Source organism: Psittacula echo, assembly GCF_963264785.1.
Source record: "Psittacula echo genome assembly, chromosome: 3".
Lineage (NCBI taxonomy): Eukaryota > Metazoa > Chordata > Aves > Psittaciformes > Psittacidae > Psittacula > Psittacula echo.
Genome location: NC_137736.1, coordinates 40287490 through 40301428, shown reverse-complemented (window position 1 = coordinate 40301428; position 13939 = coordinate 40287490). Strand labels below are relative to the sequence as shown.

General features: G+C 39.0%; 1 protein-coding gene across 1 annotated transcript in view; it reads right to left on the bottom strand.

The window, feature by feature from the left end:
* DMD (dystrophin) overlaps nt 1-13939 on the bottom strand; it is a gene marked incomplete at both ends in the record, with an annotated part of 1114107 nt that overhangs the window by 1087649 nt on the left and 12519 nt on the right. The window lies entirely within an intron of this gene.

Genomic DNA, 13939 nt, shown 5'->3' with positions numbered 1-13939 from the left:
TCTTCTAAACACGACTAATCAAACAGCTGAGTTTAAGATAGAAGAACATCTAAACAAGTGGCAGCTGGATGTTTGTGTTCTTGGCTACTAATGCGAAAAAAAAAAGGCTTATATCTAAACCTCTCTAACACGTGGAAATGAAAAATGCATTATTTAAAATGATATTCATGTGGCAACAAAATAAAAACTGGGGAAAAAAATCTCCTGGTTAATATTTAAGCATTGAGATATCCAGATAAGCTGGGAAAAGGCAAAAAAATATGAGTAAGCACATAATCAAAAATTAATCAAAGCATGTAGTAGGTATGTACAATACTTATCTTTGGCATCCTTAGGCTAAAGGAGGGAGAATACCTTTTTAACACAAGTAAACACAAGTAAACAGTGCTTCACAAGGCCTTATCTAATCACATATAAAAGCAAAGTGAGCCATTTAATATTTATCTGTTCTTCTATGAAAATTATTCTGGTGCCTGCTGATTAGTAATATCTGCAGGACCTACATAATTTATGATTTGATAAATATTTGACTTTTTTCTAATTATATTAACAATTCTTACACAATGAAAGTGAAACTGTATACTTTGCTATTAATTTTGGCCTTACCATAACTGTAACTTTAAAACAGTCCTACTGGACAGGCTTTGTGGTCGGCAGGTCCTCCAGCGGCAGACCTCTGACCAGTGGCAGGGATCCAAGCTCAGGTGCAGCATCCTCAGCTACATGCTCCCTGACAGTGACTGACTACATGCTTGATTTGGGGGGTTGGTTGGGGTGGGAGGTATTTTAAAATAAGAAACAGGACTGACTTAGTTGTTTCATATATTGGAGAGTATAAGTCCCTAATTGCTCCCTGTGAGCTTATATTATTCAGCCACAAGCAGTCTGCTGGTGCAAAAGCTGCTTAAATTCCTCAGCATCACTGGTATCATAAAATATTTAGCATGACCATGGTCACAGGACACCACATCAGCCAAGTGAAATCCTGCTCAAGCCACAAGTCCTCTTTTATTCTTTTATGCAAGCAACTACAAACATTCAGGGGAAATGGATACTCCACCTCACTGCCAGTAGAGGACAACCCCACTTCACAAAGACAGGAAAGATACAGAGAAAATTGATTTTTTTTACAGTTATGGTTCCCATCAGTTCCTGCTCTTGCTCACCAGACTCCACGGTTTTCCTAAATACAAACATCATGACTAATTATTTGAAAAAGACAAGCTACACACAATATATAAAGTGTGTGTATGCTATACATATACATAAAAGAAAAAAGAAAGCCTGACACTACTTCAACTCCTCAAATAATAACCCCTTGTGCCCTTCCATCCCAGTATGTATAAATACTAATGGTCCAAAATCTGTAACACATGTAAGCTTTTAGGTCACTGGACAACAGCCCACATAGAGCAGAAGGGACTGAAAATTAATGGCACTGCTGGTGAGAAAAAAAACCCAAACAAATAAAGCCAAGAAATGATACTGTTATTAAAATATCCAATAGCTTATGAAACAACATTTCTTATCAGATTTTATTTCTTTCTTCATTCTGATTGAACATTTCAATTTCCTTAAATATACAGTATGCAAAAAGAAAATTAAAGTTTCTCATTTGAAAAAAGTAAAATCCAAGTCCTTCTGTTGTGTTCTTTTGAAGGCAGCAGTCACATGCCAACTAAAGCTAATGCTAGCTTGTCTAGAAATCATCATCACTCATCCCCTGTTGCAGGGGAGGGACGCTTACATTAATTAAAATCAACACATGTATCAGTCTTAGCTGGTAGAACATACATGTTACAATCAATAGTTGTGATTTGTTCATTTGAGGCTGGATTTTTTTCCTGTTCCCTCAAGCATCTATTGAAAATTTATGCCTGGAAAACAACCAGCTGTTACTAGATTAAATATTTGTTTTAATTCTGTTGCTTTTGTTGTTTCTTTGCTTTTTGTTTGTTTGGGTATTTTTGGGGGGAAGGAGCAGTAACAGTATTCATAATGCCCAAAATAACTTTCAGCCTACAGGTAAATATTATCTCTGCTAGTGAGCTTCTAATTGGTTCTTTGAAAACAGAGGCACTAAACAGTGTACCTTTTAAATGCTTGATTTCTAATTACCTACTGAAGTGTTTTCCCCATGTAGGTGCCATGCGTGCATATGAACACACAGCGCCATCTCTTTGGGAAGCTGTTCTCACAGTCAAACCATCCTCTCTCCCACTCTTTGCCTCTCATTTTTTCTTTTCTTCCAACAGGTCTGAGGTTTTGAGACACACAAAATAACACAATGGATGATTTTACTGGAATTTAGAAACTAAATGGAAACTTCTCTGGGAAAGCCGTTTGGCCTGACACTACCTATGTGCTGGACTCATCCTGTCTGGGGGAGTTTGCTGTCAGGCGGCAGAAGCACTCCTGCTGCTGCTCCCAGAGAAGGGAGGGAGCTCCCAAAGGTGGTCCCAGTAGCACCTTTTGCTCCTGACCACAGTCCCAGTGGAAGTGCCTGAAGTCAAGCAGTATCCATCTTTCCCTCAGGTATTTTCTTAGCACACCTGTGCATTTTCTGTGCTGCACTGGCAGTACTCCTCCTTCTCTCTCCCAGCAGATGGTGGTCTGAGCCCGGGGGGAGGAAGATGCTTCTTTCTCTCAGTCCCTTCTGGCCAGATATGATGCTCCTGTAACACTTCTTTGCCACCAGGCAAAGAGGAAGCCATGACCAGACACAACTGCAAAAAAAAACCCCCACCCCTCCACAAGCTGTTAGCATGTGTCTTCCCTTGCAGGCACCAGGCACAGCCCAGACATCAAAATATGAAACAGCTAAAATGAGGTACTGTGGTCCCCCACACTCTCACCCCAGCATCCAGCTACCACAGCCAGTGCAGGAGCCAAACATACCTGGTAAACACAGGACTGCAGCATTGCCACAGCCACCTGCGTCCCTGGAGAGAGGAGATGGTGGGGGAGGGCAGAAATCAGGCAGTCGCTGCTTGCAGGCTGCGTATTAAACTGAAAATCAACCTCTCATTGCTGGCACTTTTGGAGCAGTGTTCGTGATCTCTGTAGGGTGCCATTTTCATCTCTTCTTTGATGTGAGAAGGGTGGAAGTGATGGTGCATTAGAAACGGGAATGAAAGGGGCAGGTTGGGGATCATTAAGTAAGCTCCCTGTCTCTTGAAAGGGAAATGTTCAAGAATTTATTCAGTTGCTCATCTCATCTGGACATAATAAAGCAAAGTATCTAAGAAGAAAAAGAAGCCTTGTGTGTCTCAGTCTCACTTCACTTTCGGATATACACCTAGTATTTCAGTAACCTTCAGGTTTGACTGACTGAAAAACGAGTTATAGTTTAATTAACCATTACAGCTTTTATAGGGTGTAACTGGCCTCACATCTAGCTCATTAAAGCCACAGTAGAATCATTCTGACAGTCCGGCCACTAGACAAGTTCACACAGAGCATTAGCAGTTCAGCTCCCCCCACATTAACTCGGTGAATATTTTCTGAAGATGGGACATGAAATAGTGCCAGCCATCTACTCCCTGTCAAGTGTATACCCAGAAAAAAATTCTAAAGAGAGATGACCAGAAGCAAATAGACAGTCTCCAACCTCATTACAACCTATTCAGCTCAACATATGTCAAGTGTTTGCACTAGACAAACTGACATTTTAGCTTACCATTGGTCTACCCTGGAAACCTGATATTTATAATGTAATCATTCTATATCTGGCCCCTGGAGCAGCTGCAGTTAAAGGAAGATGAATTATTAGAGAGAAGGTCTCCATTTGGTGGCTATTTTGCAGGTGGAAGTCTTTTGAGACACTCATATTTCAAGAAATAGTTTTACTCTGCTGGGACTTTGGGGTAACCTGAAATAAGATACCTTTCCCTCTACCTTACAAGTGCTTGAAATTCACGTAACATACCATGATGTCGGCTTCTGCGTGGATGGTGACATTTCCAGATGCAGACTTCCCAAAAGCACATTCTACCCATGGCTGGAAAAGTAACCCCTAAGCTGAGGCTGTCTCTCCACCACTCTCATGTTCTTCTTCACTGTAATTTTAGTTTTTCTTCACCTACCCTCACCTCTCAACTTCTGTCCTCTTTGGGTCATTCCCTCCCTTTACCTCACTTCTCATTAGGAAAAATTTCCAAGTCTCTTCTCTGACAAGAACTAATATTCAGGAATGACCCACACTGGCCTTTGCAGTCAGTAAACCTGTCTTTGAATTAATCCGCTTTTTCCTTACCACTGACAAGCAGAGCTCAAGGAAACTCACTTTCTTGACATATATCAGCACAGTCTTCCCAGGGAAAACACAAACTCCCACTGCCAGCTCTTCAAGCACATGAAAACTTGCTCTGCCAATGCCCTGAGCCAAATGCAACTTGTATGTCTGTGGCAAATAGGTGAGCTATTAAACTCCACAGCCAGTTATAGGAAAAAAAAAAAGAAGAAGAAAGAAAAAAAAGGAAAAAAAAAAAAAAAAAGGCTGTTAAAGCAAACCTACTAAGCCTAGTAAGAGCTATGAGTTTATCATAGCATCAAGCACGCCCAGATTTTAGTGTGTCTGGAGCTTGCAAATCTGCACTGTGAGCACTCACAGAGGGAGCTTGTATCTGTCTGCAAAAGACAATATAGGAAGAAGTTTACGTAATTGGTAATAACCATGCTTAAACTCAAAAGGTTGCATCAACTGATGCTGTACTTGCTCAAAAAAAAAAAAAAAAAAAAAAAAAGTAAATAATCTGTCAGCTTCAACATCACACAACACCTGCACTAGTAAGATTTAAATCACTTCTAGGAACTTGATAAGCTGCTTCTGGGTTAATGTGGCCCAACTCTGTACTGACTTTCACAGCCAACACTTGCTGAGGTGAGACCCTTACTACCAAGAACATAGTTAGGAGGAGTTTTTTTAAATCAGAAGGACTTCCCACACACATCCTCTAAGAGACAGAGTTAGCACAGAAGGCTCTGCTAACACTTTCAATCATCTTGAATGCTTAAATAATTTCTGAGCACATTTTGACCATCATATCAAAGCACACTCCATTACATACTACATTATTACACTGTGAATGTAAGAGACATGACAACTATTTGGACAATTGAAAGCATGAATGAAAAATGATTGCCGAATTGGATGCTGTACAGCTCATAGCTTCTGAGAAGCAAGGCTGTCTTGTAGGGTTTATAAACTCCACAAACCTAACTGCATCAGCACAAAAAATTCTGCCTAAGAAAGAAAAACAGTATGCACTCAAGTCAAAAATCAGGGATACATCAAGTTTTCGAATATTCAGGAGTTTTTCAGAATCAGGATTCAATATGAGCTCTGAGCAGCAGCAAGTAAACTTTGGTCTCAAAACTATTCAGGGCAGTAACCAGCATCAAAACAAATTCAAGGAGAAGTAAAGCAAACAATAATGTTGTTAACTGTCTTAGCCCTTTAGCTCTCAGAAATCAGTGACATAATTTGCTAGTCTTTTCTTAAAGTAAGTGCCCAGTCATTAACAGAAGTACTAGTCAACAAACTGCATATTATAGTAACAGTAATGGAGGCTTTAAATTATTAATAGAATCTTTATTAATTATTAAAAAAATGTAAGTGTTAATGCATTTACCTACTTGAAACATGTATGCTAGGATGGTAAAATAAAAACTCATTTATCAAGTCTCTCATTAATCAAGTCTATGTCCAACACAGACCATCCACACACCTCCCATCTTTCACTTCGCACTGGGATGTAAGAGAAAAAAAGACCCAAGAGAGAGCAGTGGCCACCAGTAGTGAGTAAATACACACAGTGCTTCAAAAGGGAAAGGGATAATCTTCTGAAGCTGAAAAAACTATTTCAAAAATATGTTCTTCTACAATGAGTTATAGGAATAAGAAATTAAAAATGCAACACGTAATGCATGGAATGAAGGGAAAATACAAATGTAAGAGGCTTGCCATATTTGTCTGCCATATTGCCTTCATTTGTCTATGAATGAAGTTCAAAAGCATAATGACTTGACTATGCCTCAGAAGGTGGAGGGAGACTTAAGCTGAAGCACAGACAGACACTGGAAGAGGCAGGGAAGACAACAGGGTTGTTAATTCAAGACCAATACCTGAAGCATAACTTTTAAAAAAAATAACAATTGTTTGTCTTTTTAGGAATTGTAACCTTCATTAAGAAATAGGGCAATTCAGATTTTCTGTCATCACGAACCCTTCCAATTCCATTCTCTCCTCAAAAGAAAATACAGTTATTGGAAAGAGTTGTTTCTAATCACTTCAATCAGTAACAGGTCACAGTTTCTTGACGGAAAATTATTTTCAAGTACCAGTTACAAAAGCATGTGTCAAATACCGAGTCTTTAATTTTATTATAATTGAAAGTGCTGGTATGCCACCACAGGACTAAGTTCAAGAATGGCAGAGTATTTATGCACAGCTGAAGAGGAGGTGAAAGGCGCTAGTCACTGTGCAGCTGACACAAAGTGACTGCAGGGGAGAAGTAGTAATCCACTCTAAAGGAATGTAAACCAGGGAAATACACATTTGTAAAACAAAAACAAACACTTGGGAAATGTACTTATGGAGATATCACAGGAAAGTGTTGGCCAGGCATATTGAGAAATCACAGTCTTGAACCAACACATCAATTGACAAAGTCAATGAACGGATGAAGTGAAGCAAAGTCAAGTTAAAAATTGAGAATAGGAAGTTTTGTAGTGAGAGGTAGAATAGTGTCCCAGCTGACTGAGCTGAAAGACTGAAGCAAGCTTTCAGCTATGGAAGGCGTATTTTCTTAGAAAGGGCAATTAACTGGTTCAAACACACTGCCAAATGCATACTGCATTTTTTGTTGTCTTCCTGTATGTCTTTTGGAGAGCTACGCTTCAGCCAAACAGAAGTTATCAGGATCAACAAAGGGATACCTATGTGAAATGTAATGGTCTATTGTTTACAGGAGGTCTGACTGAATAACCTAATGGTACTCCCTAGTCTTAAACTCTGATTCATACTGAAAGAGGCTGACAGATATCACGAGAAGATATCTGTGCTACCGTGAGCCCCTTCCTGCGCTTACACTGCAGATCCATGAGCTATTTAACTCAGAAGAGTGCATTACAGAACACAAATTCAGCACCAGAGACTGACTGCAAAGTTTGGTGACCGGATGTTGAAGACCTAAACCAAAAATTACACAACTTACTGACATGACTGAAGACTTTCCTTGAATGGAGCCCACTGAAGGGTTTTTATTTAGTTAAGAAAATTAATAAACATCACTCTTAAGCTTCTCTCCATGTACAGAGGACATCACTAGAAACTTACAGAGAGCAGGTATTTGTCAAAAGTATTTCAGTGACACAGAAAACCAGATCAGCAAATATTTAGCAACTGTTCTGATTTCTCCACCATCATATCATCTTTTCTGCCTCCACAATTTATGGGAAAGATAACAGTATTTTTCTTCACAAATTATATACATTTAGCCTGGTTTTGTGGCAATCAACCACAGCTCAGACAAATCTGATCTTGCCCCCTGGAAGAACTTTACTTATTTTCTAATAACACAGAGCATGTTATACAATACCAGTGAAACTCAATTATGCAGACAGACATGGAATACACGGCCTTTGAGAAAGAGCTAATTCACACTTACAACAGAAACCATGTTCTACAGCTCAAGACAGTCTCCTATTTCCAGCATCTTTCGAAGACTTTTACCTGTTTTCAGCATTAAAGCTATAGACTTTTTCCATAAAATATTACAAAAGAATAACTACCCAAGCTACAAAGACAACATGAGATTCTCAGGACATTTAGACTCAACAAATATTACAGTGGCCTGTTGTGAGCTATGTATAGCTAGAAAAATCAAATTTCATCTGACACTCTGTCAGGCTGCATTCCAAAGTCAGTTTATCACTGCAGAGAATACCAAGATATTTATCTTCCCCGGCTAGATTAATCTTGTGTTCCATAATTACCATGACTGCCATAAACACATTCAGTTCTGTTCCTGCATTTGTGATTGTTGCCAATTTGGGAAGAAACTGAGCTTAAAGGGAGTCACTTTTGTTTACTTTCAACTTGAGGCAATAGCAGAAATTAACAAGTGTATTGCATTGGAGATTGCATTTATTACTAGACTTGTGATGACAGCTTTCCAGTTAATATTTTAGCCTCAAACTAAATTAAAATCATTACAAGGTCACCAAATTTAAAGTGTTCTAGGCAGAAAATGGATACAGAGTATTATGAATACAATAGGCTGTCAATTATCTGTCTCTCTGTGAATGTGTGTGAATGTACACTTATACATATGCATGCACGCACACGTTTTGATGAATTTTCCACAGCACTTTCTTGGGATTTTTTCCTCCCTTTTTTTTCCTTTGATCATTTGACAAATCCTTAGGATGCAGCACCTTGCAAGAGTCTGCAGGCCTGGAAACACCGTCATTCTCCCGTGCAATACAGCTAAACAGTTTCCAGTTCCAGATTTGGCTCATCACCAGCTCTCTTCACTGCACACTGTAGTTGTGCCCTAAAGCAGTTGAAAACATGGTGAGCCAGGGATCTTTCCTGCTGGATAGACTGTCGTTCCTACTGCAGATTATTAGCACCATCCCTACTAGCAACTGCTCTCCTGCTGCTTTGAGTAGAAGAAGACAAATAACAACTTTGTCCCCACTATTAATGACAAACAACCATGCAAAATTCCAGGCTTCGAAATATGCAAACCAGGAATCCTTTTCTTGGAGTACCAGCAAATCTCAGCCTTTTCCTTTCCAAATTCCTCTGAAATGGACTGACAGGCAAACTGAAGAGAGAGGGAATTAATATGCCTGGGGAGACTGCAGGCTTCTGTGTACTTGTCAAAGGCCAATCAAGATTAAAACCTTGATTTGTTCCTCGTCAAAAGACAGAGTACAATGTTTGGAGCTCTAATAAAAATTGAAAGTTTTTGTTTAGAAAGTTGAGCATATCCTCTAGTTCAGAGGATGCAAAAGCTGGAACAAAACGCAGACTCCAATAACCCTATGTTTTGATTGGCATTAGCTTGCAGGAACACAGCATCTCCTTTCACATCACTTTAGAAGAATTAAGGTAAACAGAACAGGCTCCAGCTAAACTTTGCAAAGATGAGCTACATTTTACGACGTTAAGGAAACTCAAGCACAAGCAAAAGCTGAAAAAATTAGTAAGGTTCTAGCTAGTTTGTATTCACAGGAGCAGAAAAGGAATATGAAGTAGGCACGAAAAGAAGCGGAGTTTCCAAATCTTATTCCTCTCACTCTTTTGCAGAGTATTCTAGAAGGAAACAAGACACAAAATCAGCCAGAAATTCTGTTCCTCTGACTGAGATGGATTTCTTCTACAACCACGGGCTCACTAAATCTCCCTGTGCTATTTTCCATTTTTGGAACAGTGATAATAACGTACCTACCCATCTGTATATTGCTATGCACAAAATATACTCATGTTTGCAAACCACCTAGACTCCTTCCAAGATGAGACTCTAGTGTAATGTGAAATACAATTATCTCATTAGAAGAGGGAATACATGTGCACATGCATAGGTTTGTTCATATAAATGTTTCCTTATTTGCTTCTCCAAACTTCCAAAATCTCCATATAAAAAAGAAATTTCCTCTCTTCTGTCAAGTTTAGACAAGCTTTCTAGAACTTCACCAGACAGTGAGAAGAATAAATCGGAGGCTGTAAATCCATGGTCCTACAAGGAGACAGAGACAGCCAAGTTGTCTGACTTGCAGAATTCTGGGACTATGTCACTGGAAGAGTATAATGTGCTTCAGGAACATCTCAGGTGGAGTGGATTAAGTCACCTTTGGCCTCTGCTGCAGAAGTGGCCATATGTCAAAGTGAATCACAAAGCCAGAGCCACAAGCTTCATCAACCTAAGTAGCAGCAGATTAAGCTGAGAGAATATGCCACCACAACCCACAGGTTCCCCAGCCATACTAAAAATACTTCCATCAAAAGTAGACAAGGTATCCTCTGAATGTGGGGGAAAAAAAAAAAAAAAACCCACAAGGTCTTCGGGAATATAAATCCAAAGAAACCTTCTTTTCCTTTTTAACAGCTACCTCTGTGTGAAAACATGCATGAAGGCTCAAAATACAGCTACATGTTTCTGAAGGGCAAAATAATATGTTTAGGTAGAGCTGTCTTTTTGCTGGACAACCCTCCTGCAGGGGTAATTGCAGCCACAATGTTGGCAATCAGGGCTGAGGAGGAGGAGGTGGTTCAGTGTATATCAGAAAAGACATAAATCTGAAATAAGTCCAAGAGTTAAGAAATTATTCACTTTCAGCAATTATATTAATAACAGAGTGGTAGGATGTGGAGACTGGTCAGTGCTACGTAACAGCAAATGCTACCACAGCTACTGAGTATGTCTGGAAGGTGGTCAAATTCACATCCACTGGGGTTTTTTCCAGTTTATAAGTGTATGTGACAGAAGACTCAATGTGATACACACAGGTCAAAGTGGCAGCAACATACCTGTCCTGTCTCTTTGTTTTGCATGGCCTGAATCTAATCTTGCATAGCTTCAGGCAGGGTGACAGTGGCATGCAAAACAAGTTGATGTGATGCATGAAATAGGTATGTCACTTTAGCTTTTATCTGAGAGCTTCAACAGCCAAACAATTTCTTTTACATCTCTAGAGAACAATATGCATTAAATTTAACGTTAAGTATTAACTACTGGCACCTTCAATCTTGAGTATTACCTACAGGCATCATAAGATACAGTGCAGATAGCAAATAAAAAAGGAGTCAAAGTGCAAGGAAGATGTAACAAATATTGAAAAGTAAAAAGAGAGGTGAAAAGAAAATAACATGAAAGAGAAGAACAAAGAAATACATCTTCCCTTTAAAAAATGTTAAGCATTGATTAATAAATTGAAATAATAAAATAGTTATACTAAAATAAGTAAAACTGATTTTATGTAGATATTTACAAAGGCCACAGGATCCTTAAACAACTCTCTTATATAAGCCCTAAAAATAAAGTGTTCCTGTTTTGCAGATTGTTCACTGATTTAAACACATTAGCTGTTGTAAGACTGACCAGAGGATAGATGTCAACTATCCAGATGATGGCAAAGGGATGAAAAAAAGTCAAATAATTGCTGAACGAACTGATTTTGTCAGTTAAACATCAACTTTGAATCTAAATGCACTTTCTGAAACTTTGCAGTTGTGACTCCTTTTTTACTTCACACCTAATGAGCTACAAAGACAAAACAAGCACTGTAAGAATGGTTCTCCTTTCTCAAGGAATTGTGTTTCAATTTCCCTGGGTACATTCTTGTTCTTGCATTTTAAGAGAACTGATAAAAGACAGAAACATACTTGCTCTAGCATTCTCACTAAAACATAAGTTCCCAAGGAAAACATCTAGGTATTCCACCACTGATTTCTATAAACCTTAAGAGACAGAAGATGTAGAAAGTGAACTTATGGTTTCTGCACTTGAGAGGTTACAAAGGTGGATGAAACTTGAGATGGGCTCAGGGGTGCTTCCTCTGCAAACCCCAATCACTTTTATGCTCCCAAACAGACCTGAGCAGAGCGCACTGGTTTCAAATGATGCACCTCATGACATTCAGACACTAAGCATGAGATGCAAAGCTTCTTCATACAGTTATCTGTAACATTTTCAGCAATTGTATGCATGTGTTTCAGCGTAGCACAGCATCTCCCTGTCTGGGAACGGTTTCCTGTCAAAATACTCTTTTGCAGTTAACCTCCCCAGATATAAAGTGTTTTCCAACAGTATAAATCTGAATTCTGAGGACCATTACCCTGGAGGAGATGCATTTCTCAGTGTTCTGAAACACAGGTAAAAGGAAACAATCAATTCTCTTAATTATTTTATTCAAGGTTTTTCTCTCTTTTCCTATCCTCTATCCTGAGGGGAAAAGCTCAGTCACTGTCATGCTGTTTACTTTCCAGGGTTAACAACATTTACTTTAATATTAAACCTCAGACTTGATCGTAAATGGCTGTAAATAGGATTACAAGGAAGCAAATTTGTGAAGGCTTGAATCGCCCTTTTCATTTTTTTTATTATTTTTTTTTTTTTGCTCTGAGCTGAATGCATGCACCATGAGAGCACCATGCTGAGAATCATTTGAAATGCACAGAGAAAAACAGCCCTTTTCTGAATAGATACAAAAATGGACCCCTTTGATGTGTTCTTTAGATCTAAGTAACTTTTCCACATGTAACTTTTTTCTGGCTCTCTACTCTTAAGGGACTCAATGTTCTTCAAGCAGTGATTACAAAATTATTGAATGTTTAATTTTAGGTGTGTCTTATCCCACCCCTACTTCTCTTGGCAGGAAAAATAAGTATCTTGCTGCTTCAGACCTGTTCTAGCTTAAATTAGGTACTTAAAGCCCTACTCTATTCTTGAAAGAGTAGTAGCACTACTGAATGAGCAAGTCAACGTTTAAGATACTACACTAATAGAAGAATGTGATTAATGAAATTAATCCTGCTTCATGTATAGATGAGCTTTCCCTTACTGAATTTTCAAGTTTTGTAATAATTCACTGCATATTTCTTATGCTGTTCTTGAGCAATGGAGCTCATTACTTACTACATGGAATAGGACTATTCCAGTCTACTTGCAAGCATAATAAACAAGACAAATGACTTACAGGTGCTAAGCATCATGCCAAAGTGTACAAAAAAAGTCCCAGTTCTTATCTAAAAATGCATCTGCAGTGAAGATTAACATTTTTATTCAAGTAATGGGTTGGGATAATTTAATTTCTTTGGTTATAAGGAGAGAAAGTACTGCCAGGCTTCCATAAATACTCTTTGACTGACCTCCACAAGTAACAGATGAAGACATGAACCTGGTCCTTTCCAACCAGTTTGCTGCCTCCTCCCCAGATTCATTTCACTGAAGACAGGAGAGGTATCAAAGAAAAGCTAGATTTTCATGGGTGTATTCACTGATGTCTGATATTCACCTGGATGTCTCTGTTCTCTAACATAAAGAAGCCAGAAATAACATCCCCCTCACCGATGTGAGAAGTGGGCCAAACCCACCACTTGCTTGCTGTACAATTCAAAGACCAATAAATAAAAATAAGTAAACATAACCTCTCTTGCCTCTGAGAAAGGCACTGTGCCTCTTCACATTTCCAAAGCCCTTTACATTTCCATTGTGCTGAATTACACTTCCTTCTTAAGGCTTACAACCCCAACCATAAAAACAAGGCTTTTCCCATTTTTTATTACATCTTGGAAGAGGAACTTCAGCAGCTTTCTAGGCAGGAAGAAGCCTGGTGGTGTTGTCAGACTGTGAATGGCTGAAGCTCAGAAAGCTGACAGTGGTAAACAAAGCTTTTTATTTCTAAAACAGTTGAATTCTAAATCAGGGTTGAAATCAGTAATGAATAAGATAAAATTGTCCCAAGGTAATGATCACTCCACAAAATACCTTCTGATCCTTATTCATCTCCCAAAATAAATATTTTTAAATGGGTTTGTCTTGAGATGTCATTCACACAAGATTCCAGCTGGGTGCTCCAAAGTAGCTCCTAAGCAGAATGAACCATCAAACTGAACCCATTCTACCTCCATTCATTCTTCATAGAATAGAATCATAGAATAGTTAGGGTTGGAAAGGACCTTTACATCATCTAGTTCCAACCCCCCTGCCATGGGCAGGGACACCTCACACTAAACCATGTCACCCAAGGCCTCATCCAACCTGGACTTGAACACTGCCAAGGACGGAGCATTCACAACCTCCCTGGGCAACCCATTCCAGTGCCTCACCACCCTCTCAGTAAAGAACTTCCTCCTTATATCCAATCTAAACTTCCCCTGTTTAAGTTTGAACCCGTTACCCATTGTCCTACCACTACAGTCCCTGAT